This window comes from Camelus bactrianus, chromosome 9 (genome assembly GCF_048773025.1).
Source record: "Camelus bactrianus isolate YW-2024 breed Bactrian camel chromosome 9, ASM4877302v1, whole genome shotgun sequence".
In the NCBI taxonomy this organism is placed as follows: Eukaryota; Metazoa; Chordata; class Mammalia; order Artiodactyla; family Camelidae; genus Camelus; species Camelus bactrianus.
The window spans coordinates 68,618,141-68,643,762 of record NC_133547.1 but is presented as its reverse complement, the minus strand read 5'-3'; the positions used below and the strand labels follow the sequence as shown (position 1 = coordinate 68,643,762).

The 25,622-nt window shown below is 40.7% G+C and overlaps 1 long non-coding RNA gene across 1 annotated transcript in view; it reads left to right on the top strand.

Annotated features, from left to right (window-relative positions):
- The first annotated feature begins 15,903 nt into the window (after positions 1-15,903).
- Positions 15,904-25,622, top strand: part of LOC123611944 (uncharacterized) — a 151,598-nt gene continuing 141,879 nt past the window's right edge. The window contains exon 1 of the long non-coding RNA XR_006719060.2: positions 15,904-16,268. This is a non-coding gene — a long non-coding RNA (uncharacterized LOC123611944). The remainder of the gene's footprint in view (positions 16,269-25,622) is intronic.

The following is a 25,622-nucleotide window of genomic DNA, read 5'->3' as shown; positions in this document are numbered from 1 at the left end:
ACTTTTATATGGAATCTGTAAAAGTCAAACTCATTGAAGCAGAAAGTAGAATGGTGGATTCTTGGGGTGAGGGGTGGGTGAAACAGTGACATATTGGTCAAAGGATACAAACTTTCAGTTATAAGATGAATAAGTTCTGGAGATCTAATGTACAGCATGGTGACTATAGTTAATAATGCTGTATTGAACACTTGAAATTTGCCAAGAGAGTTAATATGAAGTAAGAGAATTTGTACTAAACTTCAGCATTCTTCTATTTTGGTGTCTTACATAATGTTTCTTATTGCTTTCTGCTCTTATAACTTTATAGCCTCTATTTCTTATCTTTAAAGTTGGTCATGCTTTTTCTCTACACTGCTTCTTCGATCAGCTGGCTCTCAAAGCCCAGTGGGCTATCACCAGACAAGCAGAACAGAGAGACAGGGAGAATGGCAAACTGTGCAATAACCCAATACACAGGGGGGCCTTTATTTCTGGCAGAAACTCAGAGCACAATAGGCTTCCCTCTTCCTTTTTATTTTAAATTACATTTCATTGTATATAAACAGCACTTAATAAATTTTATATACCCACTAGTCATTGGTATTTATTGTTTTGTAAATTTAGTGTTAATGTATTGTATTCTAAGAATAAAATAAATAGAAATGCATACATTATTATTTAACAGGAAAATATTTAAATTAATGATGTTTTTATTTCCTGTTTGTTTGAATTAATCACCTTCGAAGTTGGGAAAGTATATTGGAAATCCTTAAATCACTTAAAATAATTCAGGACTGCTATTAATTTTATATCACAAGTGAGTAGTTAATGCAGAGTTAGCAAGTTCATCACTGCTTTTTAATTAAACATAAATTGATTGTAAAGACAGAATTATTGAGTATTTGAGAGATATATCTAATGGCTACATAATTAGTTGCAAACTACATAAGCAAGGAATGCCCAATTTAATTCTTGTTATGTATTAGCAGTATAAAAATATGCAGACACTTCATTCACATTTATCAAAATAGCCTACGGCAAAATAATTAGGGATCACTTTTGAAAGTGATGGTGCTTAATAGATACATTAATTGACATCAATCTTTCTTCAAGTAGCCCATTAAGTGGAAAACTATTACATAGAAAATAGTTTATCAATAAAAATAAAAAATGCATATCTTTTATTTGCAAAGTTAATTGACTGCACTCATATATTTTCACTTATTAAAATTAAATAATTTCTTTGATTTGTTGATAATTAAATAGCTATAATAGTGAATCTCAATTAAATATCAACAAATCTCAATTAAACATCAATGATAGTTAATCAATTTATAAAAGTAATAATGATATATACTACATAATCAGAAACAATAAAATCTAAACTTATTATGTTGAAATAAGAAAACTATATTTCTACGTTTTATTTATTTGTGCTGATTAGGTAAACTTGAATAATGATTTAAAAAAAATCTCTTTTTGAGGAGGTTGGCATAAATTGGTGAAGTATCACATCAGAACTTCTGTCTTATGAAAGTACTGGCTGACTGTGGCCTACTCTTATAAAAGGTGAACATTTCCAGTCAATTCACATTACCTATCAGATACCAATTTGTGATAAAATTCACAAAGCAGAAAAATAAATAATAATGGCAAATACTACAATAATAAGTAAAATTTCAAGGCTTGGGAAAATATAACTAACTTATAATTCGTCTTTGGATCTACTTGATTACTATAAAATTTCAATCAAATAAAATCAAAACAGAAGCCAGGGTAAAAGATTGCAATCTTAGAAGGAGGTCTTCAAATAAATGGATTCAATTAACATTACATGGCTTTGTTTTTCTAATTGAAAGTCAAATCTATTAATTAATCATAAAATTAATTTAAGGAGTTACATAGGCAATAAATAAAATAGAAAAAAATAAGAAGTCTATAATGGCACCTATAATGACAGTAAGGATTTTGCTGTGAAATTTTGTTTTTAGTTTCGTTATATACTTGATGTGTGTGTGTGTGCATGCGTGCGTGTGTGTGTGTGTGTTGGGCTGGATGGTGATGGTAATATAAACTATATTTCTATTGTAGGTCATAGCCTATATTAGTCAAGATTCATCAGAGAAATAGAACCAATAAGATTTATCTATATATAGATATGGATATATATATATATTTAGGCTTATGTGGTTCTGGAAGCTGAGAAGTCCCTTAACCTGCCATCTGCAAGCTTGAGAAACTGTAAAGCTGGTGGTGTGATTCAGTCTTAGTCCAAGGGCCTGATAACTGGTTGGGGGTTCAGGGCTGATGGTGTAAGTTCTGATCTGAATCTGAAAGCCCAAGAACCAGGGGTGCTGATGTCTAAGCCAGAAGACAGATGTCTCAGTTCAAGCAGAGAGAGAGAGAGAGAGAGCAATTTCACCTTTCCTCCATCTTTTTGTCCTATTTAGTCATTGAACAGACTGAATGATACCCACCTACAATGAGAAGGTTCATCTTTCTTTACTCAGTTCACTGATTCAAATGCTAACCTCTTCCAGAAACACCCTCACAGGCACACCCAGAAATAATGTTTTATCAGCTATCTGGGCATCCATTAGCCCAGTCAAGATGATGTAAAATTAATCATCACACAGCCAAAGTTTGAAAAATAGATAACTTTATAGATCTCATATGTAATGATTAAGATTTTTATAGTTTGTGGTTAGTCTTAAAATGTGTTGTGATATATCAATTTGTGGATATCAATTTGAATGAAACCATCTAGGTTTGAAATATGGCTTCAGCATTCAACAGCTAGGTGATAAAGAACAATCTGAACTCTTTGTTCCCCCATTTATAAAATACATGCAATAATAGTATCTAACTGACTGGGTTGTTGAAAATTTAAATAGAATAAATGGAAAGGAATGTGTCAGGAAATTTCCACATAGTGAACTCAAAATAGTAGTAATATTAGGGCTGTCATAAATGATTCAGATAAGGTTATTCAGAGGGACTTCCACTTCTGACCAAGATGGAGTAACAGACAATGGATTTACCATCCCATTTAAAAAAAAAACCCAAACTGGACAAAATATATAAAACAATGGTTTTCAAGACACTGAGCATGAGGCAATGGAGGACAGTGATCCCTGAGAGATGGGAAACAAATGAGGTAAACCCTATGAATGTCCCAGTTTACTGAGAGTCTCCTGGTACAGTATAGAAAGGGAAAACCCTGGTGGAGCCCAGGAGACTCCCTAAGTTGAGAAGATGGGGCTGAGAGGCTGGAGGACAAAGGCAGTGATCAGGAAGAAGTACTGAAGATGTGAGAGCATCACACACAGAAATCTAGGAGATCTGCCGAGTATTACTTGAGTTTTTAGCTAAGCATTGATCAACATATGTGGGTGAGAAATCTACCCAAGACTGTGGAAAAAGCCACATGAAAAGATTAAAGGGAAAAATACTTAGATCTCAGGGCGAGCCAGCAATAATGTTTATACCCACAAAATAGAGGTGGAAAAGTGTGTAATTCATGGGGCATTGGCTAGACTACTAAGAAGGTTCTTAGTGTTGGGAAACAATTAGCATGGCTCTGGCCCTTTCCAATAAATGTTAAAAGCAGAACCTGAACATCTCAAACTATTTCCAAGTAACTTAACTGCATCCCAGGACAAAGCTCAAGAATATTCATGGGAACACAAAAATATCTAGCACTTAAGAAGGCAAAATTCCCAATATCTGACATCCAATAAAATATTATGAGGCAGATAGTGAAACAGGAAAATACAACCCACATTGAGGAGAAAACTCAACCAGTTCAACCAACCCAGAACTAACAAATAATAGAAACAACAGAAAAGAATGTTAAAAAGTTCTAATAACTGTATCCCATTACTCAAAAAAGGTTAAGTGGAAACATGGAATTTACAAAAAAGAGACCCAAATCCAACTTCTAGACATGAAAACTACAGTGTCTGAAGTGAAAATCAGACTGAACAAGATTCATGGTAGATTAGAATCTGCTGAAGAAATGATTAATGAGCTTGACAAAATAACAACAGGAAGTATCCCAAATAAAAGACAATGAGAAAAAGAAACAGTGAACTGTGGGATAACCTCACGTGGCATAACATATGTGTCCATGAAGGTGTGAGGAGGCACACAATAATGGTTAAAATTTCCCAAACTTGATGAAAACTATAAACCCACAAAAGTAGAAGGCTCAAATAATCCCTTCCCACAAATAACCCCTTTCTCACATGAAACTGAAATAAGGACTTTTTTTTTTTCAGAAATACAAAAGCTGAAGAATTAATTACCAGCAGACTTGCATTATAGGAAATGCTAAAGGAAACCCTTCAGGAGAAAGAAAATCATATCAGATGGAAATATGAATCTACAGAAAGGAATGAAGAGTACTGAAATTGGGAACTACATTAATAAGTATACAAAATTATTTTCTTATTTTTAAAATCTTTTTATAAGATTACTGACTGTTTAAACAAAAATAAACTAATGCATTTTATGGAGTGGGGTTTGTGACATATACAAGTGAAATGTATGGCAAAGGCTGAATGGAAAGAAACTGATGTATGCTATTGTGAGATTTTAATACTTTACATTATATGGTAAAATACACCTTGAAGGTCAAATGTGGTAAGTTAAAGATGTATGCAGTGAACCCTAAGGCAACCACTAAAATATAAAAAGACACAAAGTTAAAAGACAGAGATTCTCAGATAATAAAAAGTCAGGATCCAATTATATGCTGCCTATAGAAAACACAGTTTAACCCTAAAGACACAAATAGATTTAAAATAAAAGAATAGAAAAGGATACATCATGGTAACACTAACCAAAAAAACAGCTAGGCTGTCTGTATTAATATCAGATAAAGTAGGATTCAGAGCAAATATTACCAGGGTAAAAGAAGGTTATTTTATAATGACACATGGATCAGTTCATCAGAAGGACATAATTCCAAAAGTTTAAGCATATAATAACAGAACTTCAAAGTATGTAAAGTAAAAACTGGTAGAATTTCAAGGAGAACTAGACAAATTCACAATTACAGTTGCATATTTTAGTTTCTCCTCTCAATAACTGACTGAAAAGTAATCTGAAAATCAATAAGGATATGGAAGACTTAAACATTACAATCAACAATTGATCTAATTGAATTTATACAACCCTCTGCCAAACAACAGCAGAATCCTTTTTTGAAAGTCATAGAACATCATCAGGTTAGACCATATTCTGGATCATAAAACTAATTTCAATGAACTTAAAAGGATTCAAAACACACAATATATGTTCTCTGACCATATCGGAATTAAAAATGAACCAATGACAAAAAGATATCTGGAAAGTTCCCAAATACTTGGAAACAAAATAACATACTTCTGAATTACCCGTGGGTCAAAGAAGAAATCAAGAAGGATATTAGAAATATTCTGAACTGAATGAAAAAGTACAACAGACTTAATCTGTGCTATGCCAGCATCTAGACTAGTGTGTGTGTGTGTGCGTGCGCGCGCGTGCACGCACGCATTTGTGTTGGTGGCAGCAAGACTTATTATAAATCTATAATAATCAAGACAGTGAGTTATTGGCATAAAGATAGACAAATAGGACACTGGAATAGAATAGTATGAAAATAGACCTGTACACGTACAAGTATATATGATCTTAAAACAATTGAATGACTGGATTTTATGACATATGTATGTTTTATGAGCCTAGAAATGTAGGCAGGGGTCTGGTATATATTTTCGAAAAGACTGAATATATTATTCTGAATGTAATATATTGTCATTGAAGAATAAAAAGGGATAGTAACAGGGTAAGATTTATTTTAGAAATACCAGAAAGAAGTGGTATGGAAGATGGATTATAGAATGGTAAGATTTGATTCAGGCAGTATAATTAGGAAGCAGTGAGACTGAGGAAAGAAGAGGAGGTAGATCTGAGATGGATTTAAGAGAGCAGGACCAGTAGTCCTGTCTGGCTGATGTAATGGGTGAAGGGCAAGGGAGTAAGAGGTTTCAAGAACAGCTCATGGATTTCTGTCTTGGAATTCTGAGCAGAGACCAGTGCCATTCATTGGAACAGGGAACAGGAGAAGGAGTAAGTTGTGGGGGTACTTGATATTTCAGCTTTGAATTTGTTGAGTTTGAGGTTTTTTGAGAACTCCTAGCCCAGTACTCAGAAGGATATTTGGGACTAGAGGTCAGGGAAGAGGGCTGGTATTATGCTAAGAATTTGGAAGTGTTCAGCATTTGTATGGAACTCGAAGCTGTAGACTTTCAGTTTCCACGGAAAGAATCTATAAAATAAAAAGAGAAAAGCCTGGAAAAGGTCAAATGTAAATCTAGAAAATAACAGTATTTAAGGAATAAGAGAGGAAGAGATGAGAAGCCAGAATGAATCCAGAATGTATGTTTTAGAGGTGCCTAATGGCATAAAACTAATTTGGACTCGTGTGTGTGTGTGTGTGTGTGTGTGTGTGTGTGTGTGTGTGTGTGTGTGTGTGTGTGTGTGTGTCTGCATAGGGAACTTGTCCTGAAGCTGTGTTTCCATTAAAGTACATTGTTTTCACTCAGAGTAAATGTTCAGGGGGAGGGCTGTTGAAGACTGATGTCACTTTTTCTTGACCACACTGAGACAGACTCATTAAGGAGACTAAGCAAGTAGAGTCAGAGATAAGAAGAGAGTGAACACTGGCATCAAATGTTGGAGAGCAGGAAAGGAAGATAAGGACTGCAGTTTGTCAGGCTGCCAGCAGGAAACAGATTGCACTCTCAAATTGGGTAATTTGAGGAGAGCTTAATAAAGAGACCGCTTACCAAGGTGTGGGAAAGGTGCAGGGAAACTCCATATGATAGTGTCTTTCACCAGGGCTAGTAAGAGGGTGACTCCCTGACTGCTCTTCGGCCTGAAGGAGCAAGAGGAGGGGGCGGTTATCAGAATGTGGGGAGCTTTGTGGGAGACTGCCGCTAAAGGATCTCTGAGTTTTGATTGAGGTGCTTTGCAGGGAGGGGCAGGAGAGTGATTACCCTGACCTTGACTCGTCCTCCCTTTGCTGCTCTTGCCTGTGCTCCCCGTTGGCCAACCCGGGTCAGAAGCAAGGGAGTCAGTGAGTGTAGTTTCCATCTAGATCAGCCTCTGGTGCAGAACAGGTTGGAGGAGAGATGGGAGTGTATCTGAAAGGGGCAAACGAAATACACACAGCACAGAAACACAGATTGAGAAATATCTATTGGAATTCATCACAGGAGGTTACTGACCCCTCACTGAGGTCAGGGAAGTACTGGGACAGAAGGTAGATTTCAGAGAGTAAATTAAGAATGGAACAAGAGTGAAGAGGAGGAGTTACTGATAAGGGAGAGCGTTTGGGGAGTGACTGGAAATAAATTTTGGGTAATGGGTGGCAGACGTGAGTGAAGATAGAAGACACTCATTTATATACAAAGTCACAGACTCAAACCAGTGCCTTGCAAGATCTCCCTGTAATTTTCCAGAATTGTGAGAACAATAAAGGACAGATCAATATAAAGAGGCACACGTTGGGGTCAATCTGCAAGGAGACGTGTGTCCTCCTTACTGCACGTTCATTGAACCGTGCACTTGCACGACAGCGCTGCTGTCCCCCCCCCGCTGGAGAGTACGGATTCTACTTCAAATGTCATTATACATCTTCCTTGACTCACAGTGGAGTTATGTCCCAAGAACAAAATGCAAATAATGCATTTAATAAATGCATTTAATACACCTCACCTACCAAACATCATAGCTTAGCCTACCTAACATGTGCTCAGAACATGTACATTAGCCTACAGTTGGGCAAAATTGTCTAACACAAATCTTATTTCATAATGAAGTGTTGAAAAGCTCATGTAATTTACTGAAGACTGTACTGAAGGTGAAAAACAGAATGGTTGTCTGGGTAAGAATGGCTGTGTTTGGGTTGTTTGCCCTGGCGATCCTGTGGCTGGCTAGGAGCTGTGGCCCTGCCGCTGCCCAGCGTCACAAGAGAGTATCATCTTGCATATTGCCAGCCCAGGAAAAGATCAAAATTCAAAATTCCAAGTATGGTGTCTACTGTCTGTGAATAGCTTTCACACCATCATAAAGTTTCAGCTTTGTAAGTCTAACCATCATCTGTATAACCTCAGTGCCTAGTGAAGTGTTTGACACATAGTAGGTGCTCAGTGAAAGTTACTGAATACAAAAATGTTCAAATGTTCAAAACCTTAAAAACATCCCAGAGGCATATTCTGATGCATGAACACAATCAGTTATGTTTAGGATAGCTAAAAAATCTACTTAACTCTTCAGGACAGCCCCATCTTTCTTCAGTACATACTATACATCTCACTTTTAAAAAAAATTTAATTTAATTTAATTTATTTTTTGGCAGGGGGAGGTAATTAGGTTTATTTAATTTTGGAGGAGGTACTGGGGATTGAACCCAGGACTTTGTGTATGCTAAGCATGCGCTCTACCACTTGAGCTATACCCTCCCCACGTCTCACTCTTATCAGTCCTTTTGTTCCTCCCATAAGTAGTTTTCCTTACATGAATTTTAACTCCTCGTATCAGGAGAGAGTTTGACTCTTGTTTGACAAGTCGTATCAGCTTTATACAAATGCTGTAACCTCTCTCATGTGAACTTAAGTTTATTGCTAAGCTCTTTTTCTCCATGACACTTCTTTGGATGGCTTTTCTAGAAAGTTTTTCTCCTGTCATTTCCAACCTCATATTACAGTGTCTGAGTTCTAAGACTGACTGAGAAATACTCCCAATCTAACTGGCTGTAAGGGCGTGGAAAGTTGATTTTAGATATGGTTCTCTCGTTTCAGAAGTATTTTGACTTATTTAGAAATTCTTAGTAATGTTCTTGGAGGGAAAAGTGTAAAAAGAATCTTGCTTCTTCTAACCTTTTAGTTTTTTGGCAGTTCTCATTTCTTTTTTCTAAGTTATGTAATTTGAAGCCGAAATTCTACTTTTTATTTCATTCACAAAACATAATATCATGAAGTGCGATAAAAGCAAACTAGCCTGAAAAACAAAATATTAAAATATAGTGAAACTTGGAAATTCTAAGTTTTAGCATAAAAAGTGAAATTAAAATCTCTATTATGAAAAGGCGTCTAGCAACTTTCAGTGTGGCTTCTGGGGTCCTTTATTCAACAGGCAGGAGCATTATGTATCAAACATAGTAAATCAAGTTGAAATTGGTTTTTCTGATTTTAATGATTTGTGTTTAACCTTTAATATCAAACTTGCCAAGTGGTTGTTTAAATTACCTTCGTAGGATTAGAAGGCACAGTGTCTTCAGGAAAAGCAGAATTTTCTTCTGAAACATGTATCTTTCACAGACTATGTACTTTCACATGCCAAGACACATCAGAATTTTACTTGTTTAGGAACAGGTTCATTTTAAGCTCCAAAGTAGATCAGCTGAAATGATAAATATGTTTCACATAAATGTTAGAAGAGTTGAAGTCGTCAACGTGGTTCTTACATTGTGAGGGCTAGACGCCATGGATTTCCGTATTGTACATAGTTCTTAGTCTTTGTGGTTCCAAAGCACACTCAATTTATAAGATGTGCTAAAAACCTGTTGTTCTTCAAAGTAATGAATTAACATTTATTTTTATTAAAATATTGAAAAAATCTATTTGACTATTTGGATTATTTCATTTTGAACATACTGTTTTTTGCTGTGTATAAAATGCTGTTTAAGTAATTAAGTGTTTTTCTCTAATAATTTGAGTGCAGAAAATTCAGTCTTCTGTAATTAAAAATAAATCTTTGAACTGAACACAGTAGTTATTTTCCCATATACTTTATTGAAAATGATAAAAATGGATAAAATTTAGCCGAGGAGTGTGCCTAATTCCTATGAAATATCAAGCTTACATTTAATTAAATTTGGGGAGTTTTGGGGGGAGGGGGAATAATATGATACTGAAGGAAAGGAAATAAAATTCTTAGAAAGATTTCAAAAAATTATTAATAGATGAGATTTGAATAAGACTGATCAAATGCTGAAATGGATGCTGTCTTTTCTTTCTTTCTTTCTTTTTCTTTCCTTTTTTTTTTTTTTTTTTTTGATTGCCCACATTGTCTGGAAACTGTTCAGCAGAACAAAGGATTTTATGGATGAAAGACTGGTATGAAGAAACATGAATGTCAACTCATGCTCTGAAAGACAGTTTGCTAATGAAATATTCTAAAAGTCATTTTCAAGGTGGTTGAAAGTTCTCACTGATGTGCACCAATGCTTTTGATAAAAAAATTATATATATCAAATAATTACACAAGTGTTGGCTCTGGGGATAAAGGAAATAAGGTTAGCTTATATGCATCCAAATATTATGGAAAGATTTGTGTTATACTTTCCTTCCATGGGTAAAAGTAATCAGACATCTAATAACATTACTTTGGTAGTAAATTTCTTAGTTTTTACATATGAAAAAATGCCTTTTTCTGCTACCTAGGTAATGCTAACTGTGATCTATGATTTACCACCTTAATGGTTAGCTCTTTACATGCAAAGTATTAGATCATCTTTAAAATTTGAACTTCCCTAAAACATCCTTCAGTGAACTTTCCTGATAAATGCAAGAAGTAATGACTTTTCCCCAAAGGTCCACTGATCCAGTCCATTAAAATACATACCTGCCAATGATTCCTACTCAGCCTCTGTTCTACGGTTATGTGTTCTTTCTTTCGGGGGTGTGTGTGTGTATTCTCAGTAGTATTTTTGAAATATATATATGTGTATATATACCCATATGTATTTATATATACCCATATGTATTTGTATATACAAGTATACCTGTCATATATATATATATGACATACACATTTATATGGGTTTATAATTGATGGAACTTTGGATTCAGATGTCCTTGGAGTCTGTTTACTGTGACTTTGATTTTAACCATGCAAGGATGATGAGGACTCTCTTTCAGGAATTTCTATCATGGTGCCCCATACAGAGAAGCTCATAATTAGGGTAACAGTGGTTCTATGACATGACCAAATTAATGGAAGCATGGTTCATTAGATTTTTTAAAACACTCCATATCAGATTGGCTACGGGACGTCTACCTTCTGCCCCTGCCAACAATTGCAGATGACTGACTAAATTGCAGTTGTCTGACAACACTTATAAGCTCTGTATGCTAGAGTCTGTGTTGAGCTTAGTTTACAAAAGGCAACTAATCTCTGGTGGGTGGATTCTCTCTCCATTCCATTTTGAACTTTCATGAAATTTTGATTACATGCAATAACACAAACATAAACATGAATTTTGCATGATATTTAATAATTTGGGGGACCAATCTGGTCCCAGTCTCTCAAACTCATCTGCCTTAGCATATAATATGTTATTACCAGTTTATAATGCACTTTTCCCTTACACTTTGCAACTTGAAACTCCTTCCCAGAAGTCTAGATCTAAACACAATGCTATCATCTCTTTGAAAATTCAACTGACATTATTACAGTATTTTCTACATGTGTACATTATGACAATTTCATATCACATAATTTTCAAGTATCTTTGTGTGTGTTAAACTAATCGGAGAGATTCTAGAAGTTAGGGGCTAGTGCTTACACATTAAAAAACAAATCTCCAAGATCAAAAGTGGGAACTCAGTGAATATTAGTTTTAAAAAATTGTTCAAGGTAAACAAGAGTGTGTAAATAGGATCTTTACAATTAATGAGGAAGCTTAAAAGAAAATGGAGTCCAAGATGTAACATTCAGAGATAGTTTAAAAAATGGAGTCACCTTATAGAGAAATTGGGACCCTTGTGTACTACTGGTGGGAGCATAAAATGGTGTGACTGCCATCAAAAACAGTATAACAGTTCCTCAAAAAATTAAAAATATAATTACTATATATTTCAGCAATTCCAGTTCTGTGTATATACCTAACAGAATTGAAAGCAAGGTCTCAAAGAGGTATTTGCACACCCATGTTCAAAGCAGCATTATTCATAATCTCCCAAAGTTGGATGTAACCCAAGTGTCCATTGACAGAGGAGTGGGTAAACAAATGTGGTATATGCATACAATGGAATATTATTCAGCCTTAAAAAGGAGGAAATTCTAATGCTTGCTACAACATGGGTGAACCTTGAGGACATTGTGCTAAGTGAAATAGACTAAACACAAAAAGACAAATGCTGTATGATTCCACTTATATAAAATACCTACAGTAATAAAATTCATAGAGACAGAAGAAAGAAGAAAGGTAGTTGCCAGAGACTCAGAGGAAGAGGAAATGAGTTGTTTAATGGGTGTAGCATTTCAGTTTTGCAAGATGAAAAGGATTTTGGAGACTGATTGTACAGCCATGTGAGTGTGTTTAGCACTGCTGAGCTGTATAACCTCAAAATGGTTAAGATGGTAAATTTTATCTTATATATATTTTACCACAACTTAAAATAACCTAAAAGGAAGTTATCCTTATTATATACATCATAGCTATGTCAGACTAATCCATCACAAAGGTATTTCAATATCTATAACTGCATAAATTTGGGGGCAGCTAGTATAAATAGAGATTACCTGGTTGTCTCACAGATATCGAGGGCAAAAGAGAATTTAATACCAATCCATCAAGATACATTTATTGCATATTCACAATATTTCACAGCCTTTGGTCATTGGGAGAGGGGATAAAAATGAGTATCAAGAAAGTGACTATCTGACTATATTCTGAGGGTTTTTACAGAGTGAAGTCATAGCTCGTAACACATTGAGGGAATTGCTGTGTAAAGTCAGATGTTCTAGAATTGTTCTAGAGTGAATCTTAGCTGAAAATAAACTCAAGAAATTCAGAACACTGACACTAGGACAAGAGAATGCACTTTCCAGCAACATGTATACTTGATCAGTTGGAGCTACTATAATTGGTCTTAAATGCCCACTTAGCAATTGCTTTAGTAATATATTTCTCTAGAGGAAAAAAGGCCAAACTGGAAAACCTGAGTCTTCTCAGCTTTTTTTCAGCAGTAATGTAAGTCTTTTAAATCAGACCTATTGAGCTTTATGTTCCTAAAGCTTCTGAGGCTGTTGGGAATGGTCCAGAGAAAGGCAAGTTGAAAGTCAACTATCAAAAGTGGGGTCACATGGAGGTAGGATGAACTTAGTCTAGAAATTTCAGAAATTGACTGGGGACTGAGGCAACTATCAAGAGGAAAGGTGTGGACCTAAAATAGAAAACCAAGTTTGGCAAAATTAAGGGGAAACAGGTCAGAGGAGACAAATAATACTAGATAACAACTCATAAATAACATTTATGGACCACAGATTACATCCAAGGCACTCTTCTAATCACTTTACTTGTATTGACTCGATGAATCTTTTCAACAGCTTTATGTGATAGATACTTACGTTATCCTGGAATGTCTTACCTTGTATTATCCCAAAAGGAGAGCCAGAGACAGGGATTTGGATTCAATCCCAGGGAGATAATCCTGGGTTCTGTATTGTCTTTGAGGGAGTGGAGAAATGAGACAAGGAAGGGAGGAAACCCAAATGAAGTTCTGTTAATGAGTGGTGTCTGCCATGGGCAACTGGGGCTCAAATGCCACTGGAAATCCTGAATAGAACATGCCTCAGAATTGTTCCACTGAAGGACATGGAAGCTGGAGATTTTATCCACCAACTCCTACCCCTCATTTGTTGAGGGTTGCCTCTGGGGCATTAATTCCTAGGCACTATCATGTTACCATATTCCAAAAACATCCTCAGTCAGAGGTACAGGAAGCAGTCCTTGGTATGTAAGAAGCGCAGATGGTGTCAGAGCAATGACAGTGTCTGCTTCACCGACTTTGCATATGAAGAACATGGGACGCAAAGGTAACATCATTCAATTTGGGTTTATTCTATAAATATAGACCATTGACTGAAGCTATATGTCTATATTCTGCCTGTGTTTATATGGGTAACCCAGTACAGAGAAAGCTGGTGAAACAGTCAAGAATAGAGAGACATCTTACACATGAAATAGGTAACACTGAGACACAGTTCATTGTTTCATTCATTTATTCAGTCATTTGTTCTTTCATTCAAAAATGTATTAAGTACCAGCTTTGAGTCCAGTACTGTTTTATGACTGGGGATTGGATAGGGTGAAGGATATAAGGAGAACAATTATGACAAGATTTCTGTTGTCATGGAGCTGACCTGTGTCATTGGAGAGACAAAATAATTTCAAGTAACAATGAATACACTGAATAAAATGCACATCTATGTGACTAATTACGATGTTAATAGTTACTCAGAGCACCAGAGACTTGGCCATCACTGCCAAAGAGAAAGGGAACTTCTACTTCTGACCAGGGTTAGACTTCTAAATATGTTATTGAGGATGTGTAGTTAGCAAGTGGATGGCAGTACACCAAAGGAGAGGTGGATAAAGAAATTGTAAACATACTGCCATCAGGGGTTGGTGCACAGTTGCCCTGAGTAGAATGATGAACTGTGATGTTTTGAAAGGAAGAAAGTGTTTTTTTCTAATATTATCCTATATTATGCTTTGCATAAAGGATTAAAAGCATATCATCATGTATTCCATATCATTCATTTTAGTTTATTGGTTGTGTGTGCAAACATGTGATAACTCTAGATGAGGAATTAGGAACTTCTTTAGGGAATGCTCCTTTCAATGGAATGTTGTTCGAGTTACATGCTGCAGGTCATACTTGGAAACTAGTCTGTCCTGGGATGTCTGTAATCAAAGTCTGCTCATGCATTCTCCCATTCCTTTAGTTGTATTTTGGGTCTCATATTTACTGAAAGCCTATTACCGGGCTGGTGAGGTTTGGGGCACTGAAATGAGTAGGAGAGACGTGGTAACTGGAGCTCACATTCTGGTGGGGGAGCCTGACAACAAGTAAACAAGAAACTGATCAACAACATTGTTACTGACTTTTTTTTTTTTCCAGTTTTATTGAGAAATAATTGACAGACATCAAAATATAAGTGTTAAGGTGTACAGCATGATGGTCTGATTTACTTATGTTGTGATGATGTCCTTTGATTTTTAGACCTTGTACTTATCCTTCTGGATTTAATTGCTGGTACTGTGAGAATATGACACTTTGTTTAACTGAAAGGAGTTTCTGGGTACTGCAGTCTTTATGGTGAGGCTCAGATACTTACTCTGAGGTGATCTGATCGATTCCCATGTTTCAAAAATCTGTGTGATGAGCAACTCTTGATTTGATCCTTCATGCAGTTCTGAATTTTAATCTGCCCTTTTTTGCTCAAAGCATTTCTTAAACATTTCTAATACTGTTTGAGAGTCACTTGCCTTTTTCAACCCTACAAGTCCTTAAATTTGAAGATTTTCTCTGTACTTTTTCATTCCTGCTTGCAAATCATCCAGTTATTTTGTGAGCTCCCCTGTCTTAGTTAACACCTCGTAAACACAAGCAGTAGCAATGAACACGTACTACTAACGTTGTATTATTTCTTTTCCTCCCATGGAGCTACAGGTTCATTAGGTGCCTGATCTAATCTTTTTTTGTTATTGGAGTTGAGAGTTTTACCAAATATTTTTCTGCTGTATAATGTGAATCTCCTTCCTTTCATTTTCCAGTAATAATTTCTTATCTCTTCACTGACTTGCCTCTAGCCTCTTTCAGTGGGTCTTTTTTTATTTTTATAGGAACATGCATATATTCGTTTTCATACTGTTTTTCACCATAGGTTACTACACGATATTGAATATAATTCCCTGTGCTATACAGTATAAAGTTCTTGTTTATCTACTGACCCTTTTGAGTTGGGACCCCAAAGAGGGTCCTCCTGTCCGGTGTCGTTCAAGCCAGTAGAATGATACCAAGTCTGGTTCAGAAGCAAAGGAAAGTTTTATCCTTTGATCAAAGAATGGAGAGACACGAGTTTACACTCTAGAGGCTTTCCGGGGCAGGCTGTCAGCAGGGGTAGGGGGCGGGTGCTGCTTCACAGGGTCCTTGTCAGTAGAGGGCAGGGGTGGAGTGCCTGCGGGTCTGGCGCAGGCGCGTTGCTCAGGCTGACGATCGCAGTGCCGGGCGCAGCATCTCTGCACGTGGCCCGCCGCCGCCATGTTGAAGCGGGGGCGCCCTGTGCCGCACTTCTGCGTGCAGCCTGGGAACTGAGATGTCGGGCGCAGTCGTTTTGCATCAGGAACTTAGGTCTGAAGGGCCGGGTACAAGGCCTCTGCACGGCGCACCCTACGAGCAAGTGAAACTAGACTAAGCGCAAAGGAAAAGAAAAAAAAAAAAAAGGTTAGACTTTATTATCCAGATTCTATCTTTACTTCCCGGGAATTGTTAATGGGCTTTGCCGGTGACAAATCCTTCCTCTGTCTTTTGTCCTGCTCCTCATTCTTGAGGGGCGCAGATCTGTCGTCTGTAACTACTTCCTGCTGATTTTGGGCATCGTTATGACCCTGGGTAGAGGAGCAGAACTTCTCCCCAGCTACCTCTAGGTCCATTTGTCACCAGGGCTCGGCCCTAACCGTTCGTATCCCTGAGCGACCACCATTTGTCTTACTTTCTGGAGACAAAAGATGTTCCTGAATTAGGTGCAAGCCCCTCTGGCGTCCTAGCTGGACTGAAGCCGCCCCCTGCCCCGGCCCCCCCCCCCCCCCCCCCCGCCACCTCGCTCCTTCAGGGAGTACTTTTCCGCTCAGGTTCATGCTGCGAATAACGAAACTGAGTTTGGTGTGAGTGAGACAGGCTTTTCTTCAATGGCCAGAGTGGGGAAGGGGAGCTCGTGCTCTAAAGGCACTTTGTTCCCGAAGGGAGGGAAGTGGGGGCTTAAGGAGTAAGAGGCAGGTGCATCATCAGAAACTGGGGAAAGGGCAGAGATTTCCAGGAATAGCCCTTAGGCTCCCTTGCACCTGGCACAAATTGTTCCTAGCAGAGTACAACCCCCTTCTTTAGGTGGAAATCTTAGCGTGGTAATCAGGCAGGTAGCTCTCAAGATACCTCCAGATTTTATCTGCGCAGGCGCACTCCCGTGGTCAAGTCAGCCGGTTTGGGGCGGCTGACTACAGTGTAGCGCTCAAAACACCTGTCTCTCCAAGTACTGCTGCAAAGAATCTCTGCCAAACACAAGGTACTTTTGAAGCAAACAGAGGTGAATCAGGGCAGGTGTCCTTCAGCTCTCAGGGGTTGGTATGGAAACACAGGGATAGACCTAAGGCAAGGAAAGCAGTAACTTTTAGCCTCAGACTGAACCTGAGCCAGCGGTTCAGCCTGGTTTTTCCTTTGTGGCATCGTGTTGATAAAACAAAACTAGCCTCTCTGGTTAAAAGCAGTTTCTGTGTCTGGACCACGACCTCAGACTGTTTAAGATACATAGCCTGAATATTAGCAGGAGCACATGGGACGTGTCTCAACCACCCGACTGATTATACTGATCATGCCAGGAGTCACCATGACGTCAACTAACCAGTTATATAGGGCTTTCCTCCCACAGTGAGCTCCTTGATGAGCCTCCTTGATGGTTTGACTAGTTGCAGTTTGGGGAAAGAAGTACGGCGGCCACGTTCATTAACTAGCCACCCATGGCCTCCTAGGTCTCCCCTGAAGCCCCATTTTTTTGGGCTTTATCTACTTCTTCCTTTGTGTAGATTGGGGAATAATTGGATAGATCTGGCCTTCGACGTGTGAGGGGTGGCTGCCAAGTGGCTGGTTCTAGGGCCGCCCTTTGGCAGTTGCAGTCACCTTGTTTCCCTTTATTACCTCTGCGTCCGCTTTCGGTGACCCCTTACAATGAGTCACTGCCTCCTTTTGGGGAAGATGTACTGCTTCTAAGAGCTTCAGTGTGCTTAAGCCGTGTTTCACCTATTTAGTCTCTGCAGGAAGCATACCCCTTTCCTTCCACACAGCCCTGTGTGCGTGTAGGATGGACGCAAACCGGGGATCAGTATAAACGTTTGTGAGCTCTCCTATCCCAAGCTCTAAGGCGGGGGTGAGGGCTATCCGCTCCACCTTTTCGGCAGAAGTCCCTGGGGGTAGGCTTCTTGATTCTATTACTTGGGTCTGGGAGGTCACTGCATATCCCACCAGCCTTTTTTTTTCCCTCTCTCATAAAACTGCCCCTGTCTGTGAACCATTTCTCTTCGGCGTTTGGGAGAGGCTCAGTTCCTAGGTTGGGGCTACTGGAATAGATGGTGTCTATGGTTTCTTACAGTCATGCTCCCGGGGCCCCGTTTCTGTGGGTAGCAGGGTGGCAGGATTTATCGCATGACAGGTTTTTATGGTAGCCACTGAATTGTCTAAAGCGTAGTCTGAACTTGAATCGACCTTCCAGGGGATAGCCATTCTGTTCCCTTAGAACTTAACTAAAGCCTAAATCTGGTGTAGGGAGTTCATATAGTGATTGGCTGGCCAAAGGTTAATGTTTCAGCAGTGCTGTAGTTGCTGCTGCTGCCCGTAGGCAAGGAGGTCATCTCTTAGCGATTTGATCTAATTGTTTAGAGAAATAAGCAGTCACCCAAGTAAAGGGTCCCAGGTTTTGAGCTAATACGCTAAGGGCGATTCCTCTTCTCTCGTAAATTAAAAGTCGAGGGGTTTAGCTAAATCTGGGAGGACCAGGGCAGGGGCTGAAGTAATTGCTTTTTCTTTCTTTCTGTTTTAAAGTTAAATTAAATTAATTTATTTATTTTGGTGTGGGGAGGGGGGCGGCGGAGGTAATTAGGCTTTTATTTATTTATTATTTATTTAAATGGAGGTACTGGGGAATGAACCCAGGACCTCATGCATATGCACTCTACCATTGAGCTATATCCTACCCCAGTAATCACTTTTTCAATTCTGGAAAGGCCCCTTTGCATTCTGAATTCCATTTTAAAGGCTCATCATCCTTCCTTTCAACTTTTTATATAGAGGCCTAGCTAATAGGCCATAGTTAGGGATCCAGATGTGGCAAAACCCAGCCACCTCCAGGAAACCCCTAAGCTGTTCTCTAGTTTTAAGAGGGGCGAAGCTGCACTTGGCTTCTTTCTGTCCCAGAGTAGGCTTCTCTGACCTTCTGTGAGAATAAAGCCTAAACTGGTCACTCTGGTCTGTGATACATGAGCCTTCTTCTTGGGCACCTTATGTCCTTTATCGGCTAAGTGGTTCGGGGTGGTTACAGTGTTTTTGTCAGAGGCGTCTTTGGTAGGGCTGGTGATCAGAATGTCGTCTACATACTGGAGGAGGGTTCCCTCTTCCAGACGTCGATCTTTTAGGTCTTTAGCTAAAGTTTCCCCAGAGATGGTGGGAGAATTTTTGAACCCTGGGTTAGGACTGTCCAGCAGGATTTGTTGTTGTGTGTTTGGGGCTTGCCACTCAAAAGCAAAAATTTCTCGTGAGTTTGGGGCTAATGGAACACAGAAGGCATCTTTTAAGCCTAATGCAGAGTATCAGGCCCTGGTGACAGTAGAGTAGCCAGCAGGGTGTAGGGGTTAGGGACTATGGGATGTATATCCCCGGTGGCTTCACTGATTGCCGTGAGGTTCTGTACCATCTGATACTCCCCATTGGGTTTCTTTATGGGAAGAATGGGGGTATTATAGGCTTACTGGCATGGTCTAATTAGGCCCTGGTCAATAAGGCCCTGTGTAACAGGGGCAGTGCCCAACAAGGCCCCCCAGTAGAGAGGGTACTGTTTTCTATTGGGCTATGTATGTCTGGGTTTTAGATGAACTATTCGGCCTGGACTGGGTCCTACAGCTCATCCCACCCACCCCTGGGCCCAGACTTTGGGATTTACTCCAGGGAGATTTGACTTGCTCTGTCCCAGGAGGTTTGCCCTCAGCCAATATCATTATTGTGCCCTTGGTCTAAGGGGACATCGGTCTCTAGTTTGTCTCTCATTGGGCGGATAGTAGCCCCCAATCTCTTCCTAGCAGGAATATAGGGCATTTGGGGACACATGGGAAGGAATGGGTGAGCGTGTGTTCATCTAATTTACATTCTGTTGGCTCTATGAATGCCCATTCTTGGGGCTTCCCTGATAACCTCGTAAGTTTACAACTCTTGTGACCCAGTTTGCCTGATCTGATGTTCAAAAACAGGTAAATGGTACAAGTGTTGACTAAGAATTTGACAGACTTTTCCCCTATGTCCAATGTCAGCTGGGGCTTCTGGGGGAGGGCTGGGAGGGTGACAATTGGAGTGCCAGCTTAGGAGCCCCAGCACCATGGTTCTTCATTTCTTTGGAGCATATACCTTTAAGGTTAGTGGCCATGACTTGCCATTTCTGTCCCCCTTCAGTGGTGGCGAGGGCATTCTCTCTTCCAGCGTCCCTTTCATTTGCATATGGTACATTGATTGTGTTGTTGGCAGTTAGGTTCTTGTCTCCTTGCAGAAAGAATTCAGAGATGAGACACACAGGTCAAGAAAGTAAAGTTAGGATTTATTAAGCTATAGATAGTACTCTCTCACGGGGAAGGCGGGAAGGCTCAGGTGAGCAGCTGTGCTGAGTTTCTTTGGCAAGTTGGTTACATTGGGTGTAAAAATGAATACTAGCAGAATATTCATTGGGGAGGGAAGGGTTTGGGGTTGTAGTCCTGATTTTCATCCCAGCGCCACCTTTCCAAGGGGAGGAGGGACTTTGTCCTTACTTGGTCTTGGCTGGAAGTGTCGTAACATCGGTGCATGATGAATACTTCTAATCTGCAAGGCTAATTTTATTTTAAAGAGGACATAACGAGCAAAAGGTTACAGTCAGACACTGGAGATTCCTGCCTTTTCCCACCTTTCTTTTCTTGCCTCCAGGACACTTGTCATCCCAAAATGTGTGATCTCTTATCATTCTGGAGGTTTCTGCTTTTTTCTGTCAGTGCCAAGGAGCCCTGTTGTTTACAAGATGTATGGTTTCCTGTCATTTGGCTTATGCCTCCCTACCCCTTTCTCTGCTCATATCTAGTTATCTGCCTGCACTAACAATCGGGTCCTCATTTCCTTGGCTTGCTGCCCTTTAGTGAGGGCTGGAGGTCACTCACTGGAGTTGAGGGTCTCTGTGGGTGGTTTGTGCAGAGTCCTGTGCTGACCCATTGACACAGGAGAGCAAAAGCCAGTAGGTGGGCTTGCCTCCGTGCCTTTTTATCCTCTGACTTTTCCTCCCCTGTATTTGGTTATTAAACACACAGTAGGCAACCTTGACCAAGCAAAAGGTAGGGGTATCTGGTTCTGTTTCTAGTCCCTGAAGTTTGTGTCTAATGTTGGGGGCACTTTGGGAAATGAAATATGACCTCAGGATTGCATTCCCTTCTAGTGACTCAGGGGCAGTGGTCATATAGATTGGGAGGCATTCCCTGAAGCGTTGTAGGAATGCCAAAGGGCTTTCCATTGTCTCCTGATTGATTTCCCTTATCTTATTCCGCTGGTTTATTTCCTGCTGCCTCAATTCCCTTTGGGATGATATTTTTATAATGGGTCAAGCTCTGTCTTCCACCCCCTTCTGCACTGTCTTGATAGTCCCACTTGGGTTTGTTATCTGGGATCATTTGATCCCTCCATCTGAAAATAGCATGACCTGCATGGTTTCTGTTCTATATGTCTGTTTCCTCTCTGACTTTTGAATAGACTTCCCCCCACCCCATCCCCGATGTCCCCCTCCCCCATCCCTGCTCCCTGTTTGGAGTACATTGAGGAGGCTTTGGGTGTCAGCCTGAGTGGAGCCATGGGTCTGAAAAATTCCCCTGATCAGATTTAGGAACCCCTCTGGATTTTCCCTCTACTCCTAATTATGACTTGTCCAGTTATGCAGATCAGAAGTGGTATATGGGACATATACCTGGATGGGCCCTCCATATACCTGTTGGACCCTGGCTGGTAATTAGTCCTGCTTCGTGCAGTTGCTGGACTAGGTTCTGGGAGGAGGGGCCCTTGAGTTTGTGGCCCAAACCAGGAAGTATAAAAGGAGTGGGTAGGGAGGGAGCAGTAGAAGGAGGGTTAGGGAGGAGGTCAAGAAGGTCCTCAGGGGAGGGTCAAGGATGGTATTACCTCAGTGGAGGAGAGCCCACATTCCTTTGAAGGCCTTTGTTCTGATATAAGGCCATAAAGAACTGGACACAGGGAATTTCATCCCATTTCTTTTGTTTTTGGCACAGCAGGTTCAATTGTAAACTGGTGTTGTAATTTAGAGACCCACTGACAGGCCAGCTTTCCCCATCTCCCAGCTGGTATTGGGGCCAGGCTGTATTCCATAGGAGGGTTAACTGTTTTGGGTTCAAGGGGTGATACCTGAAAAACTTTCAGCTCTGCAGGAGGCACTGTAACCGTTATCCTTCGATAATGGTGGGTGTTTGGTTCCCCATACCTTAATGTTCTGTTTTGGATTTATTTCTAACTACTGAGAGGGTGGTTGGAGTGATTTGTTGCCACACAAATGTCACAAGATTTGATCCAAATAAGATTTCTGGTTTGGGAAATTTGGAACTGGCACCACACTGTTAATGGATTCCTCAAAAGACCTAAATAGGAGGTCTTGTCCGAATGGCGAGAATTCTAAGTGGGGGTCCCCCTTGAATTTGTAACAGCATGTGCTTGAGATAGTCCGTCCTCAGCCGGCATGTCCTACAGGAGGTTAGATGGGACTGCCTCAGGGCCAGAGCAGCGTAGCCCTCTTAGTTCCAGACCAACTTGGTCCCTTAGGGAGCGGCACAGCTGTCCGAGATGGGCATCTTCTGTTTCCTCGTTTCCACCAAAAAGGAGGATTTTCCAGATTTCCTGCTGGGTGAGAGCTGAAGGCCAGAGGGATCCCCACTGGGGACTCACCAGATCGCTGGGGCAGCGGTCTCCTGTGCTAACACTGGGAGGAGAGCCCATGGAACCTCAGTCAATAAAGAATCACCCTCGTTTCGCCTTAGAAGCTGAAGGAGAAGGAGAGGTTAGGTGGTGGGTGGGTGTTTCTTTTTCTTGCCGGCAGCTCACAAAGCTTCCCAGTCATGGGGTTCTTGGTCCTGCGAGGGGCTCACAGGGCTCCCCAGCCCACTTCAGAGAAACTAGCACTGATCAGAAGAGGTCAAGTCACCAGTCATGTACCCACCTCGGAAGCCTTTCTCACTTGGGCATCCCTGGTGCCTTTTTCTGAATTCAGATGGAGCGTCCTCATTTCATTTTGTCAGGTGGTCCTCGTGACCTGGGCATTTTCTGCATCTTATCTCTTGGCTCACAGCTCTGGCCACTTTCCTTTATCAAACCGAAAGTGATAATGGAGAATACTACTGGTTGGGAAAGATGGCAAAAAGCCCTCGTGTGGCTGCTGCTACCTTGGATGGGAGGTAAGAGGACAACACTACCGGTAAAACAGGGGGCGAGACTGCCACAGCTCCTTTTTGTCCACAGGTCCCCCACTGTCCCCTGGGGGCTGGTAATGCAGGAAGGCCAGACAAAGGCAGGGGCAGACGTGTGAGTTTCAGTCTCTGATCACCAGGGACGCCACAGTGTGATCTCCTCAAGGAGGCATAGTCCAGATTACTCTGGGGGCTACCTTTGTGTGCACCACACCCAGGTATGGGGTTGCTGGGCAGAGTTGCTCTGAATTCAGCCTTGGGGTCCCCGCTGTTCCACCCGGTCAGGGTGTACTCAGAGACCAGAGTCAGTCATCCTCACGTGAACATCCCAGAGCCTCTGCTGTCCTCCTGCTGGAGCTGGCTGGGGTGAGCCTTGTGGAAAGGTGCAGGCAAAAAGGCCACGGTCCCTCTCACCTGGGTTGTCTAAGTTTGTTACCTACCCTTTCGAGTCCGGCCCCAGCCAGGATCTGCCTGCCTGGTGTTGTTGGAGCCAATAGAAGGAGACTGGCTTTGGTTCAGGAGCAAAGGAAAGCTTTATTCTTTGATCGAAGAAGGAGAGATGTGGGCTTGCGCTCTCGGGCACGTGTGCTCCCCACTGTCTGTGGACGGGGCTGCTCTAGGGGGTTCTTGCCAGTGGGAGGGGGGCAGTGTGGTCGGGCACAGGCCTGCTGCTCACGGCTCCAGATCGAGGTGCAGGGCTCAGGCACACGGCCTGCTGAGCTGGGCTGTCTGGTGTAGTTCTTTTGCACTAGGAACTTGCGTCTGAAGTGCCGGGTGCAAGGCCTCTGCATGTGATACCCTATATGCAAGTGAAACTAGGCAAAGCACAAGGGGGAAAAATGGCTGGACTTTATTTTATTACTCAGAGTCTATTTTTATATCCCAGGAATTGTTAATGGGCTTTGCTGGTGATAAAATCATTACGGCTAGCTATAAGAGTTATGAAGGAAACAAAGTGGGTTATGTGAAGGAGAAGTAACGATGTACTGGGGAGGGGCGACACTTGGTGTAGGGTGGTCAGAGACTACAGCTCTAAGGGGACTTTGATGTTGGGGGCCTTAAAGTCCAGGGACCAGTCATGTTGAAAAGCGAGGAGCAGGTGGCTCAGATCATGAACATGGAAGACAGCCATTCCAAGGTCCTGAGGCTGGAAAGGGCTTGGTTTATCTTAGTGTTAATCAGTCACTGAGGGAAGGGTGAGGAGTGTCCGAGGAAATGGAAAAGGTTGTCAGGAGTTAGAATAGGCAGGACCAAAGGCCCTACTTCTGTTCACTTGGCCATTTTAGTATTTATTTGATACAGTAAATTTAACCCATCAACTGGCATGCAAAACAAACAACAAAACTGAATCTCTCTGAAAGTGTATGGAGAAGTGTCACATTCCCAGAACTATGTGCTCAAAAATGTCTCCTCCCATGCACACGAGCCATGTCAGTATACTGTCTCTAGCTCCTAATTCAACTCCTGGCCTACACTAGGCATTCAATACATGTATACACAAATGATTGGTAATTGCTGAGAGGTATTTTACATTCCCTGTTCTATGAAGCATGCTTAGAGCTGTGGGATTAGCACATAGGATTAAAAGGATTTTAAGATTAGAGACTCTTAAGACAATATACTTTTGACCCTTGAACAACTCGAGTTTGAACTGCATGGTTCCAGTTATACGTGGATTTTTTTTCTCCAATACTAAATATTACGGCACTACCCAATCCCCGGCTGGTTGAATCTGCAGTTGTGGAACCTGAGATATGGAGGAACGACTGATGGCAAACTAAATTGTAGGTGGATTTTCAACTGTGTGGAGGGGTGGGGTTCCCTAAGCCCCTATTGTTAAAGGGTCAACTGTGCAGTCTTTGAGTGACCACTGAGCAACTAGAAGTCACATAAAGAGCCTCCTGGGGCTGAGGATTGCTGGTACATTTTGATAACCTATTGACCACTTAAAATTAAGTAATTATTATTCTTTGTCTATTAGCTAGTCCTTATCTCAATTATAATGTAAGTAAGATGTTTTTATTGATTGATTCATCCAAGGCACATATAGACTATCTCCTATGTGGTAGGCTTTTCTGCTGGATGCTGATCTAATGACAAGCTCTACACAGTCACCATTCTCACTGCTTAAGGGGTGGATTTAATACAAAACAGGAAATGTTATACAACATCAGTCATGCAGTTACAGAATCTCTGGGATGTGCAGTGCTGTCATGTGCAGCGGTACAGGGAGGGTCTTATCCTTTCTGAGCTCATAGTCTGGTAGGGAACATATGCAAAATAACTGTCATGCAAATCATGGCACGCTGACATTTATCACCGACAACTGTTGACTAATGTCAACTGA